Genomic DNA, 16,037 nt, shown 5'->3' on the forward strand with positions numbered 1-16,037 from the left:
CTTTATTGCATTATAATGAGTTACTGAGTTACTTCATTGTCTTTCAGTTGTAAAATTATCACTTTCTGTAGACTATGTTTCCGGTGGCCCACTGCTGAATGGTTGTTGTCGTGGCCGAGTGGTTAAGGCGATGGACTAGAAATCCATTAGGATCTTCCTGCGCAGGTTCGAATCCTCTGACAAATCCTCTCAGATCTCCACAAGTACATAGGGATTAGTTGTCCATTTGGGATAGGATCCCACCTCACACCTTTACACACCTGGTTATCCATCCTTCTAGCTCTATAGGCCACAGTAGCATAGGTTACAGGTTTGTAGTCAAGCCACAGATTTCAGGTGAGATCCCATGATACACTCAAATCAAATCAAATCTTATTTGTCACATACACATGGTGTTAGCAGATGTTAGTGCGAGTGTAGCGAAATGCTTGTGATTCAATCCGACAATGCAGTAATAACCAACAAGTAATCTAGCTAACAATTCCAAAACTACTACCTTATAGAAAAAAGTGTAAGGGGATAAAGAATATGTACATAAAGATATATGAATGAGTGATGGTACAGAGCGGCATAGGCAAGATAGGCAAGATACATGATGTATTGAGTGCAGTATATACATATGAGATGAGTATGTAAACAAAGTGGCATAGTTAAAGTGGCTAGTGATACATGTATTACATAAGGATGCAGTAGATGATATAGAGTACAGTATATACGTATACATATGAGATGAATAATGTATATGTAAACATTCATATTAGGTAGCATTGTTTAAAGTGGCTAGTGATATATTTTACATCATTTCCCATCAATTCCCATTCTTAAAGTGGCTGGAGTTGAGTCATTGTCTTGGCAGCAGCCACTCAAATTAGTGGTGGCTGTTTAACAGCCTGATGGCCTTCAGATGAGAGCTGTTTTCAGTCTCTGGTTAAGGCTTTGACTGCAATCCTTAGGATCTTCCTGCGCAGGTTCTGAATCCTGCTGACAACGAAATTGTGGTCCTTTTCTTTATGGCCTTCGTGTAACATTTCGTGGTGTTTCTTATACCAATCATATCCTCTCAGATCTCCCAAGTACATAGGGATTAGTTGTCCATTTGGGACAGGATCCCACTCACACCTTTACACACCTGGTTATCCATCCTTCTAGCTCTATAGGCCACAGTAGCATAGGTTACAGGTTTGTAGTCAAGCCACAGATTTCAGGTGAGATCCCATGATACACTCAACAATACAACAACACGATTCTCATGAATAACCATTAAGCCATTTGCTAAGATTTCCCCCATTTTCACATGTGGAAACCTGTTGTCACTCTTACCCTGACGGATAGCTCCAGACACTTTTTGGTCCTATCTGAGGCATTTTTAAATTCATGTCCAAATGGCCATATTCTGAAGACACTCTTAAAGTCTGCAGGGTAATCGAACTGGCCACATCTAAAGTCAAGCCACAGGTCACAGTTGAGCTGCCTTGTTAAACCCTCAAAATAAATAATAACACGATTGCGTTGAAAATACCCATTAAGCCATTTGTTAAGATTTCAGCTATGTGGACCTGTTGTCACTCTTACCCTGATGATTGTTGATATTTACAGACACTTTTTCGGTCTTGTCTGAGAAATTTTATCATTTATATCAGAATGGCCATATTCTGAGGCCAGTTTAGCGTTCATTCAATGACGATTTACACGATTGCGTTGAAAATACCCATTAAGCCATTTGTTAAGATTTCAGCCATGTGGACCTGTTGTCACTCTTACCCTGATGATTGCTGATACTTACAGACACTTTTTCGGTCTTATCTGAGGAATTTTATCATTTATATCAGAATGGCCATATTCTGAGGCCAGTTTAGCGTTCATTCAATGACGATTTACTACTCTTTTCCGTTGAAGGCCATATTGAGGTTAAATCAATGACTGGAGTTTTTCATTGATAAAAACAAATGACTATTGAAAGTGCAAGTCGGTATCGTGCATAAATTTACTGGTCTCTGTGGTGATTTTAGAAGGCTGTGCCTATTTCTACTTTTACCCCATACTCTTTAACCCGATACCCAGGTAATGTGCTGTAGTCAGGATGGCCGAGCGGTCTAAGGCGCTGCGTTCAGGTCGCAGTCTCCCATGGAGGCGTGGGTTCAAATCCCACTTCTGACAGTTGTTTAGTGCCTCTCAGGAGTCATGCTGCTTAGCAGTAATAATAAGATGATGAAATAACAATTTATAATAAACACTCTCAAATGTAAACCTTCTGGAGCTGAGCAAAGATCAAGGAAAATAAGAAAACAGCTGTACTTAATAACAAATGAATGAGGGGAACATTTCACTTTATTGCATTATAATGAGTTACTGAGTTACTTCATTGTCTTTCAGTTGTAAAATTATCACTTTCTGTAGACTATGCCTGGTGGCCCATTCACTGCTGACAGGCCTGTTGTCGTGGCCGAGTGGTTAAGGCGATGGACTAGAAATCCATTAGGATCTTCCTGCGCAGGTTCGAATCCTGCCGACAACGAAATTGAATTTTCTTGACCCCTCCGGAGGTTGAAGTTTCGTCGTGTTTCTTATACCAATCATATCCTCTCAGATCTCCACAAGTACATAGGGATTAGTTGTCCATTTGGGACAGGATCCCACCTCACACCTTTACACACCTGGTTATCCATCCTTCTAGCTCTATAGGCCACAGTAGCATAGGTTACAGGTTTGTAGTCAAGCCACAGATTTCAGGTGAGATCCCATGATACACTCAACAATACAACAACACGATTCTCATGAATAACCATTAAGCCATTTGCTAAGATTTCCCCCATTTTCACATGTGGAAACCTGTTGTCACTCTTACCCTGACGGATAGCTCCAGACACTTTTTGGTCCTATCTGAGGCATTTTTAAATTCATGTCCAAATGGCCATATTCTGAAGACACTCTTAAAGTCTGCAGGGTAATCGAACTGGCCACATCTAAAGTCAAGCCACAGTCACAGTTGAGCTGCCTTGTTAAACCCTCAAAATAAATAATAACACGATTGCGTTGAAAATACCCATTAAGCCATTTGTTAAGATTTCAGCTATGTGGACCTGTTGTCACTCTTACCCTGATGATTGTTGATATTTACAGACACTTTTTCGGTCTTGTCTGAGAAATTTTATCATTTATATCAGAATGGCCATATTCTGAGGCCAGTTTAGCGTTCATTCAATGACGATTTACACGATTGCGTTGAAAATACCCATTAAGCCATTTGTTAAGATTTCAGCCATGTGGACCTGTTGTCACTCTTACCCTGATGATTGCTGATACTTACAGACACTTTTTCGGTCTTATCTGAGGAATTTTATCATTTATATCAGAATGGCCATATTCTGAGGCCAGTTTAGCGTTCATTCAATGACGATTTACTACTCTTTTCCGTTGAAGGCCATATTGAGGTTAAATCAATGACTGGAGTTTTTCATTGATAAAAACAAATGACTATTGAAAGTGCAAGTCGGTATCGTGCATAAATTTACTGGTCTCTGTGGTGATTTTAGAAGGCTGTGCCTATTTCTACTTTTACCCCATACTCTTTAACCCGATACCCAGGTAATGTGCTGTAGTCAGGATGGCCGAGCGGTCTAAGGCGCTGCGTTCAGGTCGCAGTCTCCCATGGAGGCGTGGGTTCAAATCCCACTTCTGACAGTTGTTTAGTGCCTCTCAGGAGTCATGCTGCTTAGCAGTAATAATAAGATGATGAAATAACAATTTATAATAAACACTCTCAAATGTAAACCTTCTGGAGCTGAGCAAAGATCAAGGAAAATAAGAAAACAGCTGTACTTAATAACAAATGAATGAGGGGAACATTTCACTTTATTGCATTATAATGAGTTACTGAGTTACTTCATTGTCTTTCAGTTGTAAAATTATCACTTTCTGTAGACTATGCCTGGTGGCCCATTCACTGCTGACAGGCCTGTTGTCGTGGCCGAGTGGTTAAGGCGATGGACTAGAAATCCATTAGGATCTTCCTGCGCAGGTTCGAATCCTGCCGACAACGAAATTGAATTTTCTTGACCCCTCCGGAGGTTGAAGTTTCGTCGTGTTTCTTATACCAATCATATCCTCTCAGATCTCCACAAGTACATAGGGATTAGTTGTCCATTTGGGACAGGATCCCACCTCACACCTTTACACACCTGGTTATCCATCCTTCTAGCTCTATAGGCCACAGTAGCATAGGTTACAGGTTTGTAGTCAAGCCACAGATTTCAGGTGAGATCCCATGATACACTCAACAATACAACAACACGATTCTCATGAATAACCATTAAGCCATTTGCTAAGATTTCCCCATTTTCACATGTGGAAACCTGTTGTCACTCTTACCCTGACGGATAGCTCCAGACACTTTTTGGTCCTATCTGAGGCATTTTTAAATTCATGTCCAAATGGCCATATTCTGAAGACACTCTTAAAGTCTGCAGGGTAATCGAACTGGCCACATCTAAAGTCAAGCCACAGGTCACAGTTGAGCTGCCTTGTTAAACCCTCAAAATAAATAATAACACGATTGCGTTGAAAATACCCATTAAGCCATTTGTTAAGATTTCAGCCATGTGGACCTGTTGTCACTCTTACCCTGATGATTGTTGATATTTACAGACACTTTTTCGGTCTTATCTGAGAAATTTTATCATTTATATCAGAATGGCCATATTCTGAGGCCAGTTTAGCGTTCATTCAATGACGATTTACACGATTGCGTTGAAAATACCCATTAAGCCATTTGTTAAGATTTCAGCCATGTGGACCTGTTGTCACTCTTACCCTGATGATTGCTGATACTTACAGACACTTTTTCGGTCTTATCTGAGGAATTTTATCATTTATATCAGAATGGCCATATTCTGAGGCCAGTTTAGCGTTCATTCAATGACGATTTACTACTCTTTTCCGTTGAAGGCCATATTGAGGTTAAATCAATGACTGGAGTTTTTCATTGATAAAAACAAATGACTATTGAAAGTGCAAGTCGGTATCGTGCATAAATTTACTGGTCTCTGTGGTGATTTTAGAAGGCTGTGCCTATTTCTACTTTTACCCCATACTCTTTAACCCGATACCCAGGTAATGTGCTGTAGTCAGGATGGCCGAGCGGTCTAAGGCGCTGCGTTCAGGTCTCAGTCTCCCATGGAGGCGTGGGTTCAAATCCCACTTCTGACAGTTGTTTAGTGCCTCTCAGGAGTCATGCTGCTTAGCAGTAATAATAAGATGATGAAATAACAATTTATAATAAACACTCTCAAATGTAAACCTTCTGGAGCTGAGCAAAGATCAAGGAAAATAAGAAAACAGCTGTACTTAATAACAAATGAATGAGGGGAACATTTCACTTTATTGCATTATAATGAGTTACTGAGTTACTTCATTGTCTTTCAGTTGTAAAATTATCACTTTCTGTAGACTATGCCTGGTGGCCCATTCACTGCTGACAGGCCTGTTGTCGTGGCCGAGTGGTTAAGGCGATGGACTAGAAATCCATTAGGATCTTCCTGCGCAGGTTCGAATCCTGCCGACAACGAAATTGAATTTTCTTGACCCCTCCGGAGGTTGAAGTTTCGTCGTGTTTCTTATACCAATCATATCCTCTCAGATCTCCACAAGTACATAGGGATTAGTTGTCCATTTGGGACAGGATCCCACCTCACACCTTTACACACCTGGTTATCCATCCTTCTAGCTCTATAGGCCACAGTAGCATAGGTTACAGGTTTGTAGTCAAGCCACAGATTTCAGGTGAGATCCCATGATACACTCAACAATACAACAACACGATTCTCATGAATAACCATTAAGCCATTTGCTAAGATTTCCCCCATTTTCACATGTGGAAACCTGTTGTCACTCTTACCCTGACGGATAGCTCCAGACACTTTTTTGGTCCTATCTGAGGCATTTTTAAATTCATGTCCAAATGGCCATATTCTGAAGACACTCTTAAAGTCTGCAGGGTAATCGAACTGGCCACATCTAAAGTCAAGCCACAGGTCACAGTTGAGCTGCCTTGTTAAACCCTCAAAATAAATAATAACACGATTGCGTTGAAAATACCCATTAAGCCATTTGTTAAGATTTCAGCCATGTGGACCTGTTGTCACTCTTACCCTGATGATTGTTGATATTTACAGACACTTTTTCGGTCTTATCTGAGAAATTTTATCATTTATATCAGAATGGCCATATTCTGAGGCCAGTTTAGCGTTCATTCAATGACGATTTACACGATTGCGTTGAAAATACCCATTAAGCCATTTGTTAAGATTTCAGCCATGTGGACCTGTTGTCACTCTTACCCTGATGATTGCTGATACTTACAGACACTTTTTCGGTCTTATCTGAGGAATTTTATCATTTATATCAGAATGGCCATATTCTGAGGCCAGTTTAGCGTTCATTCAATGACGATTTACTACTCTTTTCCGTTGAAGGCCATATTGAGGAGTTAAATCAATGACTGGAGTTTTTCATTGATAAAAACAAATGACTATTGAAAGTGCAAGTCGGTATCGTGCATAAATTTACTGGTCTCTGTGGTGATTTTAGAAGGCTGTGCCTATTTCTACTTTTACCCCATACTCTTTAACCCGATACCCAGGTAATGTGCTGTAGTCAGGATGGCCGAGCGGTCTAAGGCGCTGCGTTCAGGTCTCAGTCTCCCATGGAGGCGTGGGTTCAAATCCCACTTCTGACAGTTGTTTAGTGCCTCTCAGGAGTCATGCTGCTTAGCAGTAATAATAAGATGATGAAATAACAATTTATAATAAACACTCTCAAATGTAAACCTTCTGGAGCTGAGCAAAGATCAAGGAAAATAAGAAAACAGCTGTACTTAATAACAAATGAATGAGGGGAACATTTCACTTTATTGCATTATAATGAGTTACTGAGTTACTTCATTGTCTTTCAGTTGTAAAATTATCACTTTCTGTAGACTATGCCTGGTGGCCCATTCACTGCTGACAGGCCTGTTGTCGTGGCCGAGTGGTTAAGGCGATGGACTAGAAATCCATTAGGATCTTCCTGCGCAGGTTCGAATCCTGCCGACAACGAAATTGAATTTTCTTGACCCCTCCGGAGGTTGAAGTTTCGTCGTGTTTCTTATACCAATCATATCCTCTCAGATCTCCACAAGTACATAGGGATTAGTTGTCCATTTGGGACAGGATCCCACCTCACACCTTTACACACCTGGTTATCCATCCTTCTAGCTCTATAGGCCACAGTAGCATAGGTTACAGGTTTGTAGTCAAGCCACAGATTTCAGGTGAGATCCCATGATACACTCAACAATACAACAACACGATTCTCATGAATAACCATTAAGCCATTTGCTAAGATTTCCCCCATTTTCACATGTGGAAACCTGTTGTCACTCTTACCCTGACGGATAGCTCCAGACACTTTTTTGGTCCTATCTGAGGCATTTTTAAATTCATGTCCAAATGGCCATATTCTGAAGACACTCTTAAAGTCTGCAGGGTAATCGAACTGGCCACATCTAAAGTCAAGCCACAGGTCACAGTTGAGCTGCCTTGTTAAACCCTCAAAATAAATAATAACACGATTGCGTTGAAAATACCCATTAAGCCATTTGTTAAGATTTCAGCCATGTGGACCTGTTGTCACTCTTACCCTGATGATTGTTGATATTTACAGACACTTTTTCGGTCTTATCTGAGAAATTTTATCATTTATATCAGAATGGCCATATTCTGAGGCCAGTTTAGCGTTCATTCAATGACGATTTACACGATTGCGTTGAAAATACCCATTAAGCCATTTGTTAAGATTTCAGCCATGTGGACCTGTTGTCACTCTTACCCTGATGATTGCTGATACTTACAGACACTTTTTCGGTCTTATCTGAGGAATTTTATCATTTATATCAGAATGGCCATATTCTGAGGCCAGTTTAGCGTTCATTCAATGACGATTTACTCTCTTTTCCGTTGAAGGCCATATTGAGGTTAAATCAATGACTGGAGTTTTCATTGATAAAAACAAATGACTATTGAAAGTGCAAGTCGGTATCGTGCATAAATTTACTGGTCTCTGTGGTGATTTTAGAAGGCTGTGCCTATTTCTACTTTTACCCCATACTCTTTAACCCGATACCCAGGTAATGTGCTGTAGTCAGGATGGCCGAGCGGTCTAAGGCGCTGCGTTCAGGTCGCAGTCTCCCATGGAGGCGTGGGTTCAAATCCCACTTCTGACAGTTGTTTAGTGCCTCTCAGGAGTCATGCTGCTTAGCAGTAATAATAAGATGATGAAATAACAATTTATAATAAACACTCTCAAATGTAAACCTTCTGGAGCTGAGCAAAGATCAAGGAAAATAAGAAAACAGCTGTACTTAATAACAAATGAATGAGGGGAACATTTCACTTTATTGCATTATAATGAGTTACTGAGTTACTTCATTGTCTTTCAGTTGTAAAATTATCACTTTCTGTAGACTATGCCTGGTGGCCCATTCACTGCTGACAGGCCTGTTGTCGTGGCCGAGTGGTTAAGGCGATGGACTAGAAATCCATTAGGATCTTCCTGCGCAGGTTCGAATCCTGCCGACAACGAAATTGAATTTTCTTGACCCCTCCGGAGGTTGAAGTTTCGTCGTGTTTCTTATACCAATCATATCCTCTCAGATCTCCACAAGTACATAGGGATTAGTTGTCCATTTGGGACAGGATCCCACCTCACACCTTTACACACCTGGTTATCCATCCTTCTAGCTCTATAGGCCACAGTAGCATAGGTTACAGGTTTGTAGTCAAGCCACAGATTTCAGGTGAGATCCCATGATACACTCAACAATACAACAACACGATTCTCATGAATAACCATTAAGCCATTTGCTAAGATTTCCCCCATTTTCACATGTGGAAACCTGTTGTCACTCTTACCCTGACGGATAGCTCCAGACACTTTTTTGGTCCTATCTGAGGCATTTTTAAATTCATGTCCAAATGGCCATATTCTGAAGACACTCTTAAAGTCTGCAGGGTAATCGAACTGGCCACATCTAAAGTCAAGCCACAGGTCACAGTTGAGCTGCCTTGTTAAACCCTCAAAATAAATAATAACACGATTGCGTTGAAAATACCCATTAAGCCATTTGTTAAGATTTCAGCCATGTGGACCTGTTGTCACTCTTACCCTGATGATTGTTGATATTTACAGACACTTTTTCGGTCTTATCTGAGAAATTTTATCATTTATATCAGAATGGCCATATTCTGAGGCCAGTTTAGCGTTCATTCAATGACGATTTACACGATTGCGTTGAAAATACCCATTAAGCCATTTGTTAAGATTTCAGCCATGTGGACCTGTTGTCACTCTTACCCTGATGATTGCTGATACTTACAGACACTTTTTCGGTCTTATCTGAGGAATTTTATCATTTATATCAGAATGGCCATATTCTGAGGCCAGTTTAGCGTTCATTCAATGACGATTTACTACTCTTTTCCGTTGAAGGCCATATTGAGGTTAAATCAATGACTGGAGTTTTTCATTGATAAAAACAAATGACTATTGAAAGTGCAAGTCGGTATCGTGCATAAATTTACTGGTCTCTGTGGTGATTTTAGAAGGCTGTGCCTATTTCTACTTTTACCCCATACTCTTTAACCCGATACCCAGGTAATGTGCTGTAGTCAGGATGGCCGAGCGGTCTAAGGCGCTGCGTTCAGGTCTCAGTCTCCCATGGAGGCGTGGGTTCAAATCCCACTTCTGACAGTTGTTTAGTGCCTCTCAGGAGTCATGCTGCTTAGCAGTAATAATAAGATGATGAAATAACAATTTATAATAAACACTCTCAAATGTAAACCTTCTGGAGCTGAGCAAAGATCAAGGAAAATAAGAAAACAGCTGTACTTAATAACAAATGAATGAGGGGAACATTTCACTTTATTGCATTATAATGAGTTACTGAGTTACTTCATTGTCTTTCAGTTGTAAAATTATCACTTTCTGTAGACTATGCCTGGTGGCCCATTCACTGCTGACAGGCCTGTTGTCGTGGCCGAGTGGTTAAGGCGATGGACTAGAAATCCATTAGGATCTTCCTGCGCAGGTTCGAATCCTGCCGACAACGAAATTGAATTTTCTTGACCCCTCCGGAGGTTGAAGTTTCGTCGTGTTTCTTATACCAATCATATCCTCTCAGATCTCCACAAGTACATAGGGATTAGTTGTCCATTTGGGACAGGATCCCACCTCACACCTTTACACACCTGGTTATCCATCCTTCTAGCTCTATAGGCCACAGTAGCATAGGTTACAGGTTTGTAGTCAAGCCACAGATTTCAGGTGAGATCCCATGATACACTCAACAATACAACAACACGATTCTCATGAATAACCATTAAGCCATTTGCTAAGATTTCCCCCATTTTCACATGTGGAAACCTGTTGTCACTCTTACCCTGACGGATAGCTCCAGACACTTTTTTGGTCCTATCTGAGGCATTTTTAAATTCATGTCCAAATGGCCATATTCTGAAGACACTCTTAAAGTCTGCAGGGTAATCGAACTGGCCACATCTAAAGTCAAGCCACAGGTCACAGTTGAGCTGCCTTGTTAAACCCTCAAAATAAATAATAACACGATTGCGTTGAAAATACCCATTAAGCCATTTGTTAAGATTTCAGCCATGTGGACCTGTTGTCACTCTTACCCTGATGATTGTTGATATTTACAGACACTTTTTCGGTCTTATCTGAGAAATTTTATCATTTATATCAGAATGGCCATATTCTGAGGCCAGTTTAGCGTTCATTCAATGACGATTTACACGATTGCGTTGAAAATACCCATTAAGCCATTTGTTAAGATTTCAGCCATGTGGACCTGTTGTCACTCTTACCCTGATGATTGCTGATACTTACAGACACTTTTTCGGTCTTATCTGAGGAATTTTATCATTTATATCAGAATGGCCATATTCTGAGGCCAGTTTAGCGTTCATTCAATGACGATTTACTACTCTTTTCCGTTGAAGGCCATATTGAGGTTAAATCAATGACTGGAGTTTTTCATTGATAAAAACAAATGACTATTGAAAGTGCAAGTCGGTATCGTGCATAAATTTACTGGTCTCTGTGGTGATTTTAGAAGGCTGTGCCTATTTCTACTTTTACCCCATACTCTTTAACCCGATACCCAGGTAATGTGCTGTAGTCAGGATGGCCGAGCGGTCTAAGGCGCTGCGTTCAGGTCTCAGTCTCCCATGGAGGCGTGGGTTCAAATCCCACTTCTGACAGTTGTTTAGTGCCTCTCAGGAGTCATGCTGCTTAGCAGTAATAATAAGATGATGAAATAACAATTTATAATAAACACTCTCAAATGTAAACCTTCTGGAGCTGAGCAAAGATCAAGGAAAATAAGAAAACAGCTGTACTTAATAACAAATGAATGAGGGGAACATTTCACTTTATTGCATTATAATGAGTTACTGAGTTACTTCATTGTCTTTCAGTTGTAAAATTATCACTTTCTGTAGACTATGCCTGGTGGCCCATTCACTGCTGACAGGCCTGTTGTCGTGGCCGAGTGGTTAAGGCGATGGACTAGAAATCCATTAGGATCTTCCTGCGCAGGTTCGAATCCTGCCGACAACGAAATTGAATTTTCTTGACCCCTCCGGAGGTTGAAGTTTCGTCGTGTTTCTTATACCAATCATATCCTCTCAGATCTCCACAAGTACATAGGGATTAGTTGTCCATTTGGGACAGGATCCCACCTCACACCTTTACACACCTGGTTATCCATCCTTCTAGCTCTATAGGCCACAGTAGCATAGGTTACAGGTTTGTAGTCAAGCCACAGATTTCAGGTGAGATCCCATGATACACTCAACAATACAACAACACGATTCTCATGAATAACCATTAAGCCATTTGCTAAGATTTCCCCCATTTTCACATGTGGAAACCTGTTGTCACTCTTACCCTGACGGATAGCTCCAGACACTTTTTTGGTCCTATCTGAGGCATTTTTAAATTCATGTCCAAATGGCCATATTCTGAAGACACTCTTAAAGTCTGCAGGGTAATCGAACTGGCCACATCTAAAGTCAAGCCACAGGTCACAGTTGAGCTGCCTTGTTAAACCCTCAAAATAAATAATAACACGATTGCGTTGAAAATACCCATTAAGCCATTTGTTAAGATTTCAGCCATGTGGACCTGTTGTCACTCTTACCCTGATGATTGTTGATATTTACAGACACTTTTTCGGTCTTATCTGAGAAATTTTATCATTTATATCAGAATGGCCATATTCTGAGGCCAGTTTAGCGTTCATTCAATGACGATTTACACGATTGCGTTGAAAATACCCATTAAGCCATTTGTTAAGATTTCAGCCATGTGGACCTGTTGTCACTCTTACCCTGATGATTGCTGATACTTACAGACACTTTTTCGGTCTTATCTGAGGAATTTTATCATTTATATCAGAATGGCCATATTCTGAGGCCAGTTTAGCGTTCATTCAATGACGATTTACTACTCTTTTCCGTTGAAGGCCATATTGAGGTTAAATCAATGACTGGAGTTTTTCATTGATAAAAACAAATGACTATTGAAAGTGCAAGTCGGTATCGTGCATAAATTTACTGGTCTCTGTGGTGATTTTAGAAGGCTGTGCCTATTTCTACTTTTACCCCATACTCTTTAACCCGATACCCAGGTAATGTGCTGTAGTCAGGATGGCCGAGCGGTCTAAGGCGCTGCGTTCAGGTCTCAGTCTCCCATGGAGGCGTGGGTTCAAATCCCACTTCTGACAGTTGTTTAGTGCCTCTCAGGAGTCATGCTGCTTAGCAGTAATAATAAGATGATGAAATAACAATTTATAATAAACACTCTCAAATGTAAACCTTCTGGAGCTGAGCAAAGATCAAGGAAAATAAGAAAACAGCTGTACTTAATAACAAATGAATGAGGGGAACATTTCACTTTATTGCATTATAATGAGTTACTGAGTTACTTCATTGTCTTTCAGTTGTAAAATTATCACTTTCTGTAGACTATGCCTGGTGGCCCATTCACTGCTGACAGGCCTGTTGTCGTGGCCGAGTGGTTAAGGCGATGGACTAGAAATCCATTAGGATCTTCCTGCGCAGGTTCGAATCCTGCCGACAACGAAATTGAATTTTCTTGACCCCTCCGGAGGTTGAAGTTTCGTCGTGTTTCTTATACCAATCATATCCTCTCAGATCTCCTCACAAGTACATAGGGATTAGTTGTCCATTTGGGACAGGATCCCACCTCACACCTTTACACACCTGGTTATCCATCCTTCTAGCTCTATAGGCCACAGTAGCATAGGTTACAGGTTTGTAGTCAAGCCACAGATTTCAGGTGAGATCCCATGATACACTCAACAATACAACAACACGATTCTCATGAATAACCATTAAGCCATTTGCTAAGATTTCCCCCATTTTCACATGTGGAAACCTGTTGTCACTCTTACCCTGACGGATAGCTCCAGACACTTTTTTGGTCCTATCTGAGGCATTTTTAAATTCATGTCCAAATGGCCATATTCTGAAGACACTCTTAAAGTCTGCAGGGTAATCGAACTGGCCACATCTAAAGTCAAGCCACAGGTCACAGTTGAGCTGCCTTGTTAAACCCTCAAAATAAATAATAACACGATTGCGTTGAAAATACCCATTAAGCCATTTGTTAAGATTTCAGCCATGTGGACCTGTTGTCACTCTTACCCTGATGATTGTTGATATTTACAGACACTTTTTCGGTCTTATCTGAGAAATTTTATCATTTATATCAGAATGGCCATATTCTGAGGCCAGTTTAGCGTTCATTCAATGACGATTTACACGATTGCGTTGAAAATACCCATTAAGCCATTTGTTAAGATTTCAGCCATGTGGACCTGTTGTCACTCTTACCCTGATGATTGCTGATACTTACAGACACTTTTTCGGTCTTATCTGAGGAATTTTATCATTTATATCAGAATGGCCATATTCTGAGGCCAGTTTAGCGTTCATTCAATGACGATTTACTACTCTTTTCCGTTGAAGGCCATATTGAGGTTAAATCAATGACTGGAGTTTTTCATTGATAAAAACAAATGACTATTGAAAGTGCAAGTCGGTATCGTGCATAAATTTACTGGTCTCTGTGGTGATTTTAGAAGGCTGTGCCTATTTCTACTTTTACCCCATACTCTTTAACCCGATACCCAGGTAATGTGCTGTAGTCAGGATGGCCGAGCGGTCTAAGGCGCTGCGTTCAGGTCGCAGTCTCCCATGGAGGCGTGGGTTCAAATCCCACTTCTGACAGTTGTTTAGTGCCTCTCAGGAGTCATGCTGCTTAGCAGTAATAATAAGATGATGAAATAACAATTTATAATAAACACTCTCAAATGTAAACCTTCTGGAGCTGAGCAAAGATCAGAAAATAAGAAAACAGCTGTACTTAATAACAAATGAATGAGGGGAACATTTCACTTTATTGCATTATAATGAGTTACTGAGTTACTTCATTGTCTTTCAGTTGTAAAATTATCACTTTCTGTAGACTATGCCTGGTGGCCCATTCACTGCTGACAGGCCTGTTGTCGTGGCCGAGTGGTTAAGGCGATGGACTAGAAATCCATTAGGATCTTCCTGCGCAGGTTCGAATCCTGCCGACAACGAAATTGAATTTTCTTGACCCCTCCGGAGGTTGAAGTTTCGTCGTGTTTCTTATACCAATCATATCCTCTCAGATCTCCACAAGTACATAGGGATTAGTTGTCCATTTGGGACAGGATCCCACCTCACACCTTTACACACCTGGTTATCCATCCTTCTAGCTCTATAGGCCACAGTAGCATAGGTTACAGGTTTGTAGTCAAGCCACAGATTTCAGGTGAGATCCCATGATACACTCAACAATACAACAACACGATTCTCATGAATAACCATTAAGCCATTTGCTAAGATTTCCCCCATTTTCACATGTGGAAACCTGTTGTCACTCTTACCCTGACGGATAGCTCCAGACACTTTTTGGTCCTATCTGAGGCATTTTTAAATTCATGTCCAAATGGCCATATTCTGAAGACACTCTTAAAGTCTGCAGGGTAATCGAACTGGCCACATCTAAAGTCAAGCCACAGGTCACAGTTGAGCTGCAAACCAAATAAATAATAACAGGTCCCATTAAGCCATTTGTTAAGATTTCAGCTGTGGACCTGTTGTCACTTTACCCTGATGATTGTTGAAACAGACACTTTTTCAAAAATTTTAATTTATATCAGAATGGCCATATTCTGAGGCCAGTTTAGCGTTCATTCAATGACGATTTACACGAAAAAATACCCATTAAGCCATTTGTTAAGATTTCAGCCATGTGGACCTGTTGTCACTCTTACCCTGATGATTGCTGATACTTACAGACACTTTTTCGGTCTTATCTGAGGAATTTTATCATTTATATCAGAATGGCCATATTCTGAGGCCAGTTTAGCGTTCATTCAATGACGATTTACTACTCTTTTCCGTTGAAGGCCATATTGAGGTTAAATCAATGACTGGAGTTTTTCATTGATAAAAACAAATGACTATTGAAAGTGCAAGTCGGTATCGTGCATAAATTTACTGGTCTCTGTGGTGATTTTAGAAGGCTGTGCCTATTTCTACTTTTACCCCATACTCTTTAACCCGATACCCAGGTAATGTGCTGTAGTCAGGATGGCCGAGCGGTCTAAGGCGCTGCGTTCAGGTCGCAGTCTCCCATGGAGGCGTGGGTTCAAATCCCACTTCTGACAGTTGTTTAGTGCCTCTCAGGAGTCATGCTGCTTAGCAGTAATAATAAGATGATGAAATAACAATTTATAATAAACACTCTCAAATGTAAACCTTCTGGAGCTGAGCAAAGATCAAGGAAAATAAGAAAACAGCTGTACTTAATAACAAATGAATGAGGGGAACATTTCACTTTATTGCATTATAATGAGTTACTGAGTTACT

General features: G+C 40.5%; 9 non-coding genes across 9 annotated transcripts; all 9 read left to right on the forward strand.

Annotated features, from left to right (window-relative positions):
* Positions 1–2,433: 2,433 nt before the first annotated feature.
* Positions 2,434–2,515, forward strand: trnas-aga (transfer RNA serine (anticodon AGA)). Its single transcript has one exon. It is a non-coding gene; the product is annotated as a tRNA-Ser (tRNA).
* Positions 2,516–3,957: 1,442 nt separating this feature from the next.
* On the forward strand, positions 3,958–4,039 carry trnas-aga (transfer RNA serine (anticodon AGA)). The gene has a single exon. It is a non-coding gene; the product is annotated as a tRNA-Ser (tRNA).
* Positions 4,040–5,481: 1,442 nt separating this feature from the next.
* Positions 5,482–5,563, forward strand: trnas-aga (transfer RNA serine (anticodon AGA)). The gene has a single exon. It is a non-coding gene; the product is annotated as a tRNA-Ser (tRNA).
* A 1,446-nt stretch (positions 5,564–7,009) lies between these two features.
* trnas-aga (transfer RNA serine (anticodon AGA)) lies at positions 7,010–7,091 on the forward strand. Its single transcript has one exon. It is a non-coding gene; the product is annotated as a tRNA-Ser (tRNA).
* Positions 7,092–8,533: 1,442 nt separating this feature from the next.
* On the forward strand, positions 8,534–8,615 carry trnas-aga (transfer RNA serine (anticodon AGA)). The gene has a single exon. It is a non-coding gene; the product is annotated as a tRNA-Ser (tRNA).
* A 1,444-nt stretch (positions 8,616–10,059) lies between these two features.
* Positions 10,060–10,141, forward strand: trnas-aga (transfer RNA serine (anticodon AGA)). The gene has a single exon. It is a non-coding gene; the product is annotated as a tRNA-Ser (tRNA).
* Positions 10,142–11,585: 1,444 nt separating this feature from the next.
* On the forward strand, positions 11,586–11,667 carry trnas-aga (transfer RNA serine (anticodon AGA)). Its single transcript has one exon. It is a non-coding gene; the product is annotated as a tRNA-Ser (tRNA).
* Positions 11,668–13,111: 1,444 nt separating this feature from the next.
* On the forward strand, positions 13,112–13,193 carry trnas-aga (transfer RNA serine (anticodon AGA)). The gene has a single exon. It is a non-coding gene; the product is annotated as a tRNA-Ser (tRNA).
* A 1,444-nt stretch (positions 13,194–14,637) lies between these two features.
* trnas-aga (transfer RNA serine (anticodon AGA)) lies at positions 14,638–14,719 on the forward strand. The gene has a single exon. It is a non-coding gene; the product is annotated as a tRNA-Ser (tRNA).
* The last annotated feature ends 1,318 nt before the right edge of the window (positions 14,720–16,037 follow it).

The sequence above is a fragment of the Oncorhynchus nerka genome, unplaced genomic scaffold (assembly GCF_034236695.1).
Source record: "Oncorhynchus nerka isolate Pitt River unplaced genomic scaffold, Oner_Uvic_2.0 unplaced_scaffold_1163, whole genome shotgun sequence".
Taxonomy (NCBI): Eukaryota; Metazoa; Chordata; class Actinopteri; order Salmoniformes; family Salmonidae; genus Oncorhynchus; species Oncorhynchus nerka.